Source organism: Notamacropus eugenii, chromosome 2 (assembly GCF_028372415.1).
Source record: "Notamacropus eugenii isolate mMacEug1 chromosome 2, mMacEug1.pri_v2, whole genome shotgun sequence".
Taxonomy (NCBI): domain Eukaryota; kingdom Metazoa; phylum Chordata; class Mammalia; order Diprotodontia; family Macropodidae; genus Notamacropus; species Notamacropus eugenii.
This window is the reverse complement of record NC_092873.1, coordinates 243196044-243210005: the sequence shown is the minus strand read 5'-3', so window position 1 is coordinate 243210005 and position 13962 is coordinate 243196044. Positions and strand designations below refer to the sequence as shown.

General features: G+C 37.7%; 1 long non-coding RNA gene across 1 annotated transcript; it reads left to right on the top strand.

Moving 5' to 3' along the window:
• Positions 1-1563: 1563 nt before the first annotated feature.
• LOC140527054 (uncharacterized) lies at positions 1564-13661 on the top strand. The gene is made up of 2 exons (XR_011974652.1): positions 1564-1641; positions 13002-13661. It is a non-coding gene; the product is annotated as an uncharacterized lncRNA (long non-coding RNA).
• The last annotated feature ends 301 nt before the right edge of the window (positions 13662-13962 follow it).

Sequence of the window (13962 nt, the reverse complement as noted above, 5' to 3'; positions counted from 1 at the left end):
CCATAAGAATCATATCTCTTTGTTCATTCTGCCTCTAAGATGACCTGCCTCCACTGGCTGACATGACAGTTTTCTCATGGAATCTCTGTGCTTTTAAGTAGTTTAATGTTACAATGAAGACAAGAGATCCTTACATGTGATTTAAACATTTTTAGTTAAAAGCATGTGTTTAGGCCACATCCATGCCTAGTCAGCATGGACCGATGGGAAAATTGTAGCTAGGGAGAGTTTGCTTAAAGTCTCTTTCTGTTCCCTGTTCCAAAGGGATCAGAGAAAAAGGAAAAGGACCAGGGACCCATATGTGCACAAATATTTATAACAGCTCTTTTTGTGGTGGCAAAGAATTGGAAATTGAGGGGATGTCCATCAGTTGAGGAATGACTGAACAAGTTGTAGTATCGGTATGATGGAGTACTACTGTGCTATAAGAAACAACAAAAGGGCTGGTTTTGGAGAAACCTGGGAAGACTTATATGAACTGATGCAAAGTGAGAACCAGGAGAACATTGTACAAAGTAACAGCTATGTTATAATGATGATCAACTGTGAAAAACTTATCTCCTCTGATCAATACAATGATCCATGACAATTCCAAAGGACTCATGATGAAAAATGCCATCACCTCCAGAGAGAAAGAGAGCTGATAAACTCCGAGTGCAGATTAAAGCATATTCTTTTCTCACTTTATTTTTCTTCCTTTTTTTTTTGCATCATAGTTAATATGGAAATATGTTTTGCATGACTTCACATGTATAATGCATATCATACTGCTTGTCTTCTCAGTGGGAGGGTTGGAAGGGGGGACAGAATCTGGAACTAAAAATTTAAAACAACGAATGTTGAAATTTTTAAAAATGCAATTGGGAACTATTTAATGAAACAAATAAAAATATGTTAAAGAATAAAAATAAAATAAAAAAGAGTCACATTGTAACATAGCCAGTTTTTCTGCTTGAAAAAAAGAGCAAGTGAAACTGTTTGGAGCCTGTGAATAGGCCTCGCCTGTCTGTCTGGGGATCTGACTGCTATTCACAGAGTGAGTCATTCCTTGTACCTCCTGGCTTTCTTCCCTTTCAGTCTGGGGGAGAGAGAGGCTGGGGAGAGTAGGAGGAAGATGAGATAACAGCTCCAAAAGAATAAGAACCACATCATGGTTTGAAAGCCCCACCGCTTGCTGGAATTCTTCATGCAAAGCCTCTTCCCTTCTCCCTAAAGTCTGTGCTCAGTGAGAGCATTACCATTCAAAGAATGTGTCTGTCTGGTAATAGCTTGGCTGGGGTCATCCCAGAAATGTTCCCAAGGCAATGTAATCTCAGGACCAATTATCATTTCAACAAGTCACACTGGAGAATCAGAGTAGATCAGAGTAGACAGAATTATAAAACCTCCCAGTGAGTATACACTGGGCAACAGTGGAGTAGCCTGGATCCATCGTCCTGTCCAGGAAATAGAATCATTCTGAGACTATCTTGCCTGCTGGGGTCCAAGACAGAAGTAGAGCAATAAATAATTGAAGGCTTAACATCCCTTGTCTTTCATTCTCATTTCCCTCCTTTTTCCCTAGGATGTCTCAATGTTGCTTCTTCTTGTTGAAAACCCAAAGAAAAGATGAGGCCAAATTCCACGAAATCGTCAATACTGGTAATTATGACTATTATGTTGGATACTTGAATTCATTGACTCTGTGGTTTCATTTCAAATGTGTATTTATGTTTTGTGTCCTTAAAATGAATATAAACTTTCGTGGTCTACAATGTACACGAGGGGAGGAAAATGAGAGGGAGAAAAATCAAAATTTATACTTGGCCCTGTCTATTTTCTTGGGGCCTCTTATGTGACCCTAAGGGCAAAGAGGGGGACAGTGAGTATAGTTAATATACTGGAATTAGATCCCTCTGAGTGTACCTCTCTCTCAAGAATTGTTTCTTAAAAGTCATTTTCAGTAGGGAATCTGCTAACATGAGACCTCCTTGATAGCTGTCAGGTAAATTGTTCACATTTGGGAGGAAAGGGGGCTTCTATCAATGCAATTGTATGCTCTCTAATGCTCTGAGTCTATTGCTTACCTGTATATGCACACTTATCAATCATGACTGAACCCTTCTGGAAAAGGTAATTGTTAAGTGAGGCTGAGAGATAGATTCATTCAGGCGTGTCAGTGAAATCTGAGGCTGGGAAAATCAGAATTTGAAAAGCTTCAATTAAGCAATCAGAAATTGTGTGTAATGCCTAGCTTCCCTAACCTTAGGGGCTTCCATGCATTCTGGGAATGGAATACCAAGTAACTCCAGCCTTTTTCCTGCACATTCATCAACACTGTGAGGAAGAGGATGCCTATTTGGCCAAGGGCAAGGACTGAGTGAAACTATCTAGAGGTGGTCTACATAATGCCACCAGGAAGGGAAAGCTTGCAATTAAACCATTTCATTTGACCAATGTAGGCAGCTAGACTGAATAATTCAGAGTTAAGTTGAAACCCTTAATATATTTTAGGTTTGAGGTATGAAATTTGTGTTTTGAAATACTACCTTATTCATCAAATCCCAGTTCAAATGCTATTTCATGGAGACACAACAATACAAAAAATGAGTAAGACACTGTCCCTACCCTCAAGGAGCTTATTATACTCTATTAGAGAAGTTATCATGGTATTCAAAGAATGAGAAAATAAAATAGAAGATGAGAACATAAAAGGAACTCAAAGCACTATAAAAAACCTAATGAAAAGAGGGCTTATTTCCAGTTGGAGTAAATCCAGAAAAGATCCCACAAGATGTCATCTTTCATTTCAATTCAGTTCTGCAGCTAGTTTAAAAAGTACTTATTACATACAAGGGGGAGCTACGTAGTTCAGTGCATAGAGAACTGGGCTTTAAATCAGGAACACCTGAGTTCAAATTTGGCCTCAGACTTATTAGCTGGGGAAGTCACTTAATCTCTGTCTCAGTTTACTCACCTGTAAAATGGGGATAATAATAGCAACTCCCTCTCAGGGTTGTTTGAGGAGCAAGCAAAGTGCTTGCCTGGTACATAGTAGGCACTGAATAAATGCTTGTTCCCTTTCCTCCTTCCCTACAAAGCACTGTGCTAGGGATAGAAAGACAAAATCAATAATCTATGTCTTTAAGGGGCTTACATTCTTCTGAGGGAATTCTATATTGAATAGATTTTAATGGGGGCAAAGGAAGGACCAAGCAAAGAGCTTTTGAGAAAGTTGCTAGTTGGGAGCTTTAAGGAAAACCTCATGGAGATGATGATGCCTGAGCTCTGTGTGTGTGTGTGTGTGTGTGTGTGTGTGTGTGTGTGTGTGTGTGTGTGCATGTGTGTGGTTTGTCTTTCATTCTCGAAGAGGACCATGACATTGGGGAGATGATGACGAGTTGCAACTGACTTTGATTTGAAGGAGGGAGGGCTATGCAAAGTCACTCTCCTCCTGTGCCATCTGGGTCCAGTGGCCAGATATCAATCAGGATGACTAGAGATGGCCCAGGGTGCAGTGGGAGACCTTGACCCTTTTAAGCCAAGGTCTTTTTAAATTCTCACTTTGAGTGAGGCAATGCCCATTCAGTGAGCTTTATCAGCTTAGCCTTATCAAAAGAGGGATGACCTATATGAATTCATGGGCACATTGGGAAAGCACAAGCAACTCAGTCTTACTGAAATATAGAATTGTATAAAGGAGAATTCCATGAAGTGAGTGTGGAAAGATAGTCAGATTGTTGAGGGGGAGCTTTAAATGCTAGGCTGAGGGGTAGAAAATAGGATACCACTAGTGGTTTTTTGAACAGATTGGACGTGGAGAGACCTGTATTTTAGGAAAAGTATTTGGCTGCTGTATGGAAGCTAGACCGGAGACGGAAGAGGCAGTCACTTCATTAGGAGTCAATTATGATAGTCTATATCATGAGTTAATGAAAACCTAAACTAGCATGGTGGACATGTGAGTGGAGAGAAGGGGGAAAAACAAACAATATTATAATGGTGGAAGCAGTGGGATTTTAGGAACTAATTAGATATGGGTGCTAAGAAAGAGCATGGCTCCAAAATAACTCTGAAGATATCTATGTGGGTGACTAGGAAAATGGTACACTTATGTGGACAATAGGTACTTAATGAAAACTTGCCGCTATGAAACTAATAACTACCAGTGTTCCCTGTTATATGGATTAGGTCTATGCCTTTTCCATGCCCCAGGATTTGTTAGGCTCTTACTTTCCCCCTCCCTCCTTGCAATGGGAAAATGTATAGAGAGGGAAAAGGGTCCAAGACAGAGGTACCATGAGTTAGGGAGAGCCCTGTTGACATGTAACTTTTGTGCTATACACATAATAACTGTCTTTGGAGTTTTTTTGAATATACCTATTAATATTTGACCCAATTAATTAGACAATTGTGAATTTAACTTCATTTTGTAAAGAATTATGACCATTTCTCCTCAACCCACCTTGGAAAAATTCTCAAATTTTTCTCTCATCTTTTTGGTAAAAGCTTCCGATGCCAAATCACTAAAGTGAGATTGAGTCGATGAAAGCCAACAAAAAAAAGCAGAGGAGTGCATTTCTTCTTTTCTTTAAAATTTATGTATTTATTTTTAGTTTACAACATTTAGTTCCACAAACTTTTGAGTTTCAAATTTTCTTCTATTCCCCCCACTCAAGATGGTATGCAATCTGATATAGGCTCTATACATACATTCACATTAAACATATTTTCACATTAGTCATGTTGCACAGAAGAATTATAAACAATGGAATGAACCCCAGGAAAGAAGAAACAAAGCAAAAAAAAGAGAGGGCTTCGATCTGCATTCAGATTCTGTAATTCTTTCTCTGAATGTGGATAGCATCGTGAGACTTTTGGAAGTGTCTTAGAACCTTGCATTACTGAGAAGAGCCAAGTCTATCAAAGTCAGTCACCACATAATGTGGCTGCAACTGTGCACAATGTTTGAGGAGTGCGGTTTTTCCCCACATACACAGTGCCACTTAACTAATCTCCAGGCTTTCCCCTGGCTTCCTATGCTCCTTTGCTGTCTTCTCAAGGTCATTACTATCCTGTCTGCTCCACGTGTTTTACAATAAAAATTAACAAACTACTGGTTAATAGTTTGCACTCGTAGTTCATGTACTGGCAATCAATCATGTCCTGTGATAATGGAATGTGGATGGGGGTTTCTTCAAGTCAGAGACCTCAAGCAGTTAAATTGGCAGTCAAGTATCCACAAACTTCCTCTTCTGAAGAGGTGCATTTCCAGGGAACTCTGATTAACAGACTCTTAAATGTCACTTAAGTAAGTACCCAAATAAAATCTGCTGTCTTTATTGGAATCAGAATTGGAGATTGAAACACAGAAGATAGAAACAGAACTTCTTAGAACAATGTAAGCTACTTAAGGGCAAGGAAGTGTTTTCCGGCTATTATATCACCCTGCACCTATCATAAGAATTTGCCCTTGATAGGTGCATCTCTGAGAGTTTGAGGGCCTTGCAACTTATGCATCATAGTGGCTAGCAATCATAATAATAATATTAGAAATCATAATAATAACTCATTTAAATATCACACAAATATGTATATATACATACACATATATACATGCATGTATATACATACATGTATGTATATGCATGTGTGTGTATATATATCTATATATATCTATATATATCTATATTTTTAAGGTTTTGAAGAGTACTTTCCCCACAACAACCTTTGTAACATATGTAACCCTAGCCCCTTTCTCCCTCAAGAACTTTCCACCTGCACCTGTTGAGTCCCATTTTGAGAATTTGCCTCCAAAAGTTAAATCTCACTTCTTTTAGCTCATTGGCTCAATATGGACCAACCTAAGAAAGTCATCAAAGTAAAATTTGTGTCCTTCACATCTAAGAAGTTCCAAATATGGGTGGTAGCATCCTCAAATCTTGCACAGGCATTCAACATACAATATATTTATTGGATATGGGACAGAATTTATTTCACCCCTATAGAATATGCTTAAAAATACTAAGGACACAGGAACCCATGAACAAATTTAGCAGAATATTCACATAGCCCACCATCTCTTGTGAAAAGAGATTTGAAATTGGGGCAACTGTTAGGGTAACCCTCTTATTCTAGTGAGTCTCTCCCTTACACAGTGTCTCCAAGACTCAGGGTATCATCTTGTGGTTAGTCTCTTCCCAAAAGTAAATGTGCTTTGTAACTTGCTGAGCACATAAATACCTTCTCATAATAATACTGTGCAGGGTTGGCAAGATCCAGTTCTACTGGACCCAAGTTCTCTACTTTGAGGGTGATCCTATTGGCTGAGCTTGTCCCCCTTGGGTCAGTTTATGCTCAGCTCTTGACCTCAGGAACTCTTAGACAGAATATCTTGAACTTAACATTGCCCGTTAGGCAGCTACAAGGCTGGAGGTGTCCATTCTCAGAACTGAGGAGCAAGAATTCACTTCTTAGACCCTGGGTAAGCGTGTGTTCCCCACTGCCATGTGCTTCTGCTGTAAACTGCCATTTCAGAGAAACCTCCTCTCTTCCACCTTGCTACATTTCAGTCTGGAAATCCAAGGGTGAGAAAGCATGGGGAAAAACATGATCTAAAAAGGATACTGTATCCCAGAGATCATGCTTACAGCTGTATGTATGAAAGGTTGTTGTTCCTTTGGTCCTCAGTGAACCAGTCACCAGAAGGCAGCCCTAGACACTAATTATAATTCACTGAGTCCTCTCTGCAAGGGAGCAGTGTGTAAGTAAGGGGGTATGGTGCATGTCTAAGTTCATGGGGCACACCCCTGCCTTGCAAAGGTCCGTGCTCTGTAATTTCATCATGTTGTTTGCAGGGATTCCTTATATTGATCAGAGGCTCTCCAGATCAACCCCAATCATTCCCAATACAATCATTATTTAATTCTCTCTGAAATCAATTGGAATTGATTCCAGTGAATCAACTGGAATCGATTGTGTAACAAGGGAGACACTGGCAAAGGACCACCCAGCATGACAAACCCACATCAAAGAAAGACTTGTGCTCTGTGAGCAAAGCAGAATTGAAGTAGCTTAAAAAAATGCAAGAAGCACAAACTTAGAGAATCTGCCCCAAACGTTCACGTGGACTATTTGTACCTGACCTGTGGTACCACCTTCTGTGCTTGTATTGGTTTGATCAGCCATAGCCAGACATAGTGTAACTTGACTCTAACATAGTGATGTCATGTTGGTCGTTTTTGAGAATACAGCACAACAATCAACCAGCCAACTCAATATATGAATGGGCGTTACCTCCTTCTAAGTGAGTAACCTAAAGGTCATCTCCAGTCATCCTGATGAATATCTGGTCACTGGATACAGATGGCTCAGGAGGAGAAAGTGATGCTGGTGGATCTGTATAGCCCTCACTCACTCAAAACAAAGTCAAGTGCAAGTCATGGCATCATTTCTCTGATGTCATGGTCTTCTTCAAAAACAAAGGACAAACACAAAAGCAACAATTCTTTGCTATCAAAAAAGTGCTGCTATGAATATTTTGAAATACATGAGACAGCTTTTTTAGTCTTTGATCTCTTTGGAGTACATTCCAAATCTCAGCATCAAAGGATATGGGCATTTTAGTCACTTTTTTTAGGTTGGTCATTTATATGTTATTGTTTTTAAATTTTATTTTGCTAAACATTTCCCATTTACAGTTTATCTAAGTTTTTTAATACTTTATTTTTTCCAATTACAAATAAAATTTTTTTAACATTCTTTTAAAAAAATTTTAAGTTGCAAATGCTCTCTCTCACTTCCTAACTTTCCCCCTCCTTGAGAGGACAAGCGATTTGATATAGATTTAACATGTGCAGGCATGAAAAACATGTTCCCATATTAGCCATGTTACAAAAGAAAACAGACCAAAAAAACTCCAAGAAAAATAAAGTAAAAAAAAGTATTCTTCAATCTGCATTCAGACTCCATCAATTCTTTTTCTGGTGGTAGATAACATTTTTCATCATAAGTCCTTCAGAATTGCTAAAAATAACTGTCATTCGCAGTTGATTATCACACAATATCGCTGTTACTGTGTACAGTGTTCTCCTGGTTCTGTTCATTTCCCTTTGCTTCAGTTTATGTGAATCTTTCCAGCTTTTTTCTGAAATCATCCTGCTTATTTCTTATAGCACAATAGTAGTCCATCACAATCATATACCACAACTTGTTCAGTCATTCCCAACTGATGGACATCAGATCCATTTTCAATTCTTTGACACGACAAAAAGAACTTTTAAAAATGTTTTTGTACATATAGGTCCTTTTCTTTTTTTAAAAAAATCTCTGCAGTACAGACCTAATGGGGTATTGCTCATTCAAAGGTAATGCACAGTGTTATAGCCCTTTAGGCACAGTTCCAATTTGCTCTCCAGTTCACAACTCCACCAACAGTTCATTAGTGTCCCAATTTTTCCACACCCTGTCCAACATTTGTCATTTTCTTTTTTTTTTTTATCATATTAGCCAATCTGGTAGGTGTGGAGAGAATAAAAACTCCTAAAGAATTAAAAGTAAATGTTGCCAAATTACAAAGAACAAGCATAGGCCCAAAGGAGAGCTATAAAAAGACACTCCCACTCTACTCCTTAGCAGAAGTAGGGATTTGAAAGAGAAAAGCATTACATATATTTTCCCACCTTTTTTTAATGTATTGATTGGTTTTGCTGATTTATTTCTCTTAATCCTCTTTCTTTTTTCTTAACAACACTACTTGATTTGGGCGTCTGGGAGAATGGAGGGAAAGGGATAATGGGAGAAAATTTGAGATGTAAAACCAAAAGATAGCAATGAAAAAATTTTAAGTGTGAACATTGTTTTTTTCACGAATACTTTAAAAAAAAAGCCAAATGTTTGAATGAATGAAAAAACTCTTGTGAAGTGCTTAATATATACTAGACACTATGCTAAGCCCTGGAATATAAATGCAAAATACACTCCCTACCCTCCGGAATTCACATTGTGATGGGAGAGAAAATATATCTGGGGGGGAGTGCTGGCCAGGGAAGGGTGAATTCCCAAGTATGGTAAATGGAATCTTAGACAATGGAGTCATGCCAACTTCTCAGAAGCAATGATAACTTTGATTTGTTTGGGGTAAAGATTTAGCAGTTAGATTTTTCATAAAAATGCATCTGTTTAACTGTGGGAAACAAGTAACCATCAAGGTAGTAATTCTCCACAGGTCTACCCTTGAGTCATTACTCACAAAGTGGTTGTCGATTTCAAGTTCATCATTATTGATTTTTAAGCTAAACCAATAACAAAAACCAAAGCAACTATTCTCTTTACCACCAACTGTCAAAAGTACAGAGAGCAGACAGGTCATGGAGGTGGAATAATGAAAAATTCTTTTCCCCCTTACTCTTTATTACTAAACTTCAAACTCTCCATCATCCCATAAATGATCATAGAGGTGATGGGGTTATATTCTGAAAGTACCACAATCCACTAAAATACTTATATACTTATATAAAAGTATATCAGTGTATTTATATACTTACATAAAATACTTATATACAATCCACTTAAATACTTATTTGAAACCAAAGTGACCAGCTTATTTGAATGGTTGTTGGAGTTGTTATAATAGGAACTACTTAGTAGGAAGAATGAAATGACTGGGAATGTCTCTGGCAAATAGTATTTTGACCAATGCCTAGCTCAAAACCGCATCTTCTACTTTCAATATTCTTTCATCGCTACTATTTGCTGGGGAACAGAAGAAGACCATAATATCCAAAGAAACAAAATTGTAGGTGCCTCAAAAGACAGTAGAGACACATTCATCAGTTGTGGCATGCTATTCTTAATGACTTTTGTGTAAGAATGGGCATAAAAATGTTTATCCAGGAAAATATAATCAGAAAAGGAGGGGAGTACATCACATAGCACAGATAACACATATGTAATTCAAACAATGCCCTGGTACTCACATAATATTAAAAGACCTAAAGGAAGACTTATAGTGCTTTAGAGAGGTGCTCTGTGGAGATTCAATTCATTAATAAACATGGATTAAGTGCCTACTATGTGCCAAGCACTGTGCTAAGAGCTGAAGAATGCACATGATAGTATAGATAAAAATCAAACAAGATAAGAAGGTACAATTGGTTAGCAATATGTGTTAGTAGGGGGACTACTGAGGAGGAGACCATGGCTCCATTGTAGTATGGAAGAAACGAATCAGGATAAAGCATAAGAGAAAGAAAAAAAAAATGCACAGTGGGCATAACCTCTTTCCACTTCAGTGATGGTAACAGGGTAGAAGTAAAAGAGACTGGAGTTTCAAGGAATATCAACTCATGGAATATATGGCTTATGGAATATAAGAGTAGCTTATTTGTCAAACTCAGTTACAGAGGATGAAGAAATAGAGGCATTCTATGAATGTCTTAATAAGATCCTCCAAACTAAGTCAACCTATAATTAGCCCCACTCTCTGTCTCCTATTCAGTAATACCTATAATGTCAGCTCAGCCTGATCTGTTCAAACAAGATTGATACTCAATGACTTTGATAAAAAGTTGATTTACTTCATTTTGCATCAGATCATTTTTGTAGTCTTCAAAATCATCATTTCTCCCAGGACAGTAGCAATCCATCCCATTCATGGACCACAGTTTGTTTAGTCATTCCCCAACTGATAAGAACCAAAATTTTTCCCAGTCCTTTTCTATCATAAAATGTGATACTAGTAATGCCAGTAATATTTTGCTGTAAATGTACCTTTCTATCTCTACCTTCCTTGGGTGGGTGTATATATGATAAACATATAGATACCTATATACATAAATATGTATATATGCATATATGAGCATATACATGTATGTGTGTATACACATATATTTGCTGTTTGTCATTCATTTTCAAAGAGGACCAATGACATCACAGGCAATGTCATGACTAGCATGTGAATCGGATTTAAGTGAGGCGGAGTTATACAAAGCTGTCAACCTCACTCTCTCTTCCTGAATCATCAAAGTTCAATAGTGGGGCAAGGGTCAAGATGATTGGCGATGGCCTAGGCTGCAATGGATGAGCTTGGTGTCTTTGATATCTGACCAAGCTCTAAGGGATCCACAGCACCTGCTTCAGCTGTCTTTGTGGCCTTTGGAACAAATTGTGTTCATTTACCCATTCTTCCAGCGGAAGTCTTTACATGCTTGGGGTAGACATCCCCCTAATTCACTGAGGGGTTTGAAACCCATCAATTATCCTCAGTTTGGTTTAGCCTGTCTACCAAGATGGTTTTATTGAGGTGTGGCCGCTCTGCATGCTACAGCTTTTTGGAGTCAAACATGAGAGTTAGGTGACAGGTGGACACCAATGTGGATGAGCAGCCCTGAAAAGGTCTTGTCAAGCCCTCACACTAGAGGTGCTGGTCCTTCGTGAACACTCCGTACACACACACGCACACACACATGCACACACACACACATAAATATATTCATACACACACCTAGCAATGGAATCTCTGGGCCAAAGGGCATTGACATTTTAATAAATCTCTTAATGTAATGCCAAATTCACAGCAATAATTTCTCTTTTTAACTCATCTTTTTAAAAAATATGAACACTTCTATACGCAAAAAATAGCAAAGAACATATAGCTTTTTAAAGCACATATATCCAATTTAATGCACTAGCACCAACATTTTTGCTCTGATTGTCAGTGTTCCCATCTGGATTTCCTTCTGTTCTCTGCTATGTATTTCCTAATATTTCATTGAGATTCTTCACTTTCTTTTCCTTTCCTTTCCTTTTCTTCCTTTCTTTCTTTTTTTGTGATATCTCTATCATTTTTCACATGCAATTTCTCCATCCAGGAAAAGCCCTTTTTTGTGCCAAATAAACATAATCAAGCAAAATAAATTTATGCATCTGCCGTGTCTGAAAATGTGTCTCATCATGGGCTTTTAGTCTATCAGTTGCCTCTCTGCTTAGCAGTCATTTCTGAATCAGCTGTTTGTGTTCAGTCAGATACTGACTATTTGGAGAAAAGGCCAAAACAAACACCAAATTAGTAGAAAAAAAAGGAGGTTTATGGCAGCTACAACTTCACTTGTTTAAAGAACTTGTCAGTAAAATCAATGATGCTATCAAGATTTCATAGGAAAGGTTAAGCAATGCAAAATGGAGAGGAAGAAACTAAAAGATCCCAGGAATTACCTCAGCCAGCAATCTCCTTGCCAAGAGAAGAAACATGGTAACCAAGCCCAGCATCAGTTAAAAGCACAAACTCATTTTGAAATAGTATGGGTGAGAATGAAATAAAATTATAAGTATTATAAAACAAAACAGGGAGAAGAAGTTAAGAAGAAAATGAATCTATAGAGAGCTTTTATTAGATTCAACTAAGTCAGATAATGCCAAAGACATCTGTAGATGTAACCAGAAGACAACAAATAGATGAGAAATGAAACAGATCCACTGTTGTATCTCTTCTCATCAGTGGCAATAGGACAACCATTGCATTCAGACTTTATAAATTCAATACCCAATATGAGGAAGTGGCAATGTCACTAAATAGATGAAACCAGGAAGAGTGGCTGGACCTAGAGCCATACCTAGGATAAGATAACAAGGTTTTTCTTTCTTCTTTTTTTTTTAACAATCATCTTTATTTTTTTTGTCATTGAATGAGTGTATTATATAAATCACAATATAATAAAGTGCTATGCATTTCAATTGATCATAGCTCCAAAACAATCCAGGGAACATTTTCATTTGTGAAAATGATCTGCTGAAAAAATGGTTTTAATATGTATGTTTTTTCTCCTCTGTGTTTGTGACTTTCAAATAGGTAGACAGTAAAAAAAATAGGACTTGGTTGAAATTTGATATAAACTGACATCTTAGTTGTCTTTCACTGCACTATGTTAATTATTTTTAAAATTATTTTATTTGTTTTCAGTTTTCTACAATCACTTCCATACATCTTAGATTTTTTTTCCCCTTTGTCTTCTTTCTTTCTTTAGTGATCATGCCATAGAAACTGCCAATGGAGCCAGCACTGGTGGAAAGCATATATACCCCCTGGATATCAGGACTCTGAGGAGGAGTCTCTGCCTGATCCCACTCTCCAAGAGTCTTTTTGCCATCATACTCTCTCCTCGGCCACCATGTCCTCATCAAACTGTACTCAATCAGGGTGTGCTATTTTAACATTTAGTGTTAAGTAAATCTTCTGGGGACCCCTGACACATGGAACATCCAGAGTCACAGGCAAGATCAGTGGTCATTGTGGCATATGCCAGTCTCAAAATATCCTAGAATTTCTGCCCCATCCCTTTATTGTTGAGCTCTACTTGTTCTATGTCTTGTAATTTCTACTTAGGGTTGTAGGTAGACATGGCCCAAATGCTCTAGAAGGCAGTATAACACAATTTTTTTTACTTCAATAATATTTTATTTTTCCTAATTCCAAGTAAAAACAATCTTTAACATTCATTTTTTAAAAATTTGAGTTCCAAATTCTCTCCCTCCCTCTCTCCCTGCAACAGTAAGCAATTTGATATGGGTTATATGAGTCCAGTCATGCAAAACATATTTCCATATTAGCTATGTTACAAAAGAAAACACAGACCAAAAAAAACCCCGAAGACAAATAAAGTAAAAAGAAGTTATGCTTCAATCTGCATTCAGACTCCATCGATTCTTTCTCATTTTTCATCATAAGTCCTTCAGAATTGTCTTGGATCATCGTATTGCTGAGAACAGCTAAGTTATTCACAGTTAATCATCATACAATATTGTACTGTATACGGTGTTCTCCTGGTTCTACTCATTTCATTTTGCATCAGTTTGTGTAAGTCTTTCCCAGTTTTTCTGAAATTCACATGCTCATCATTTCCTATAGCACAATAGTATTCTATCACAATCATATACCACAACTTGTTCAGCTATTCCCCAATTGATAGACATTCCCTCAATTTCTAA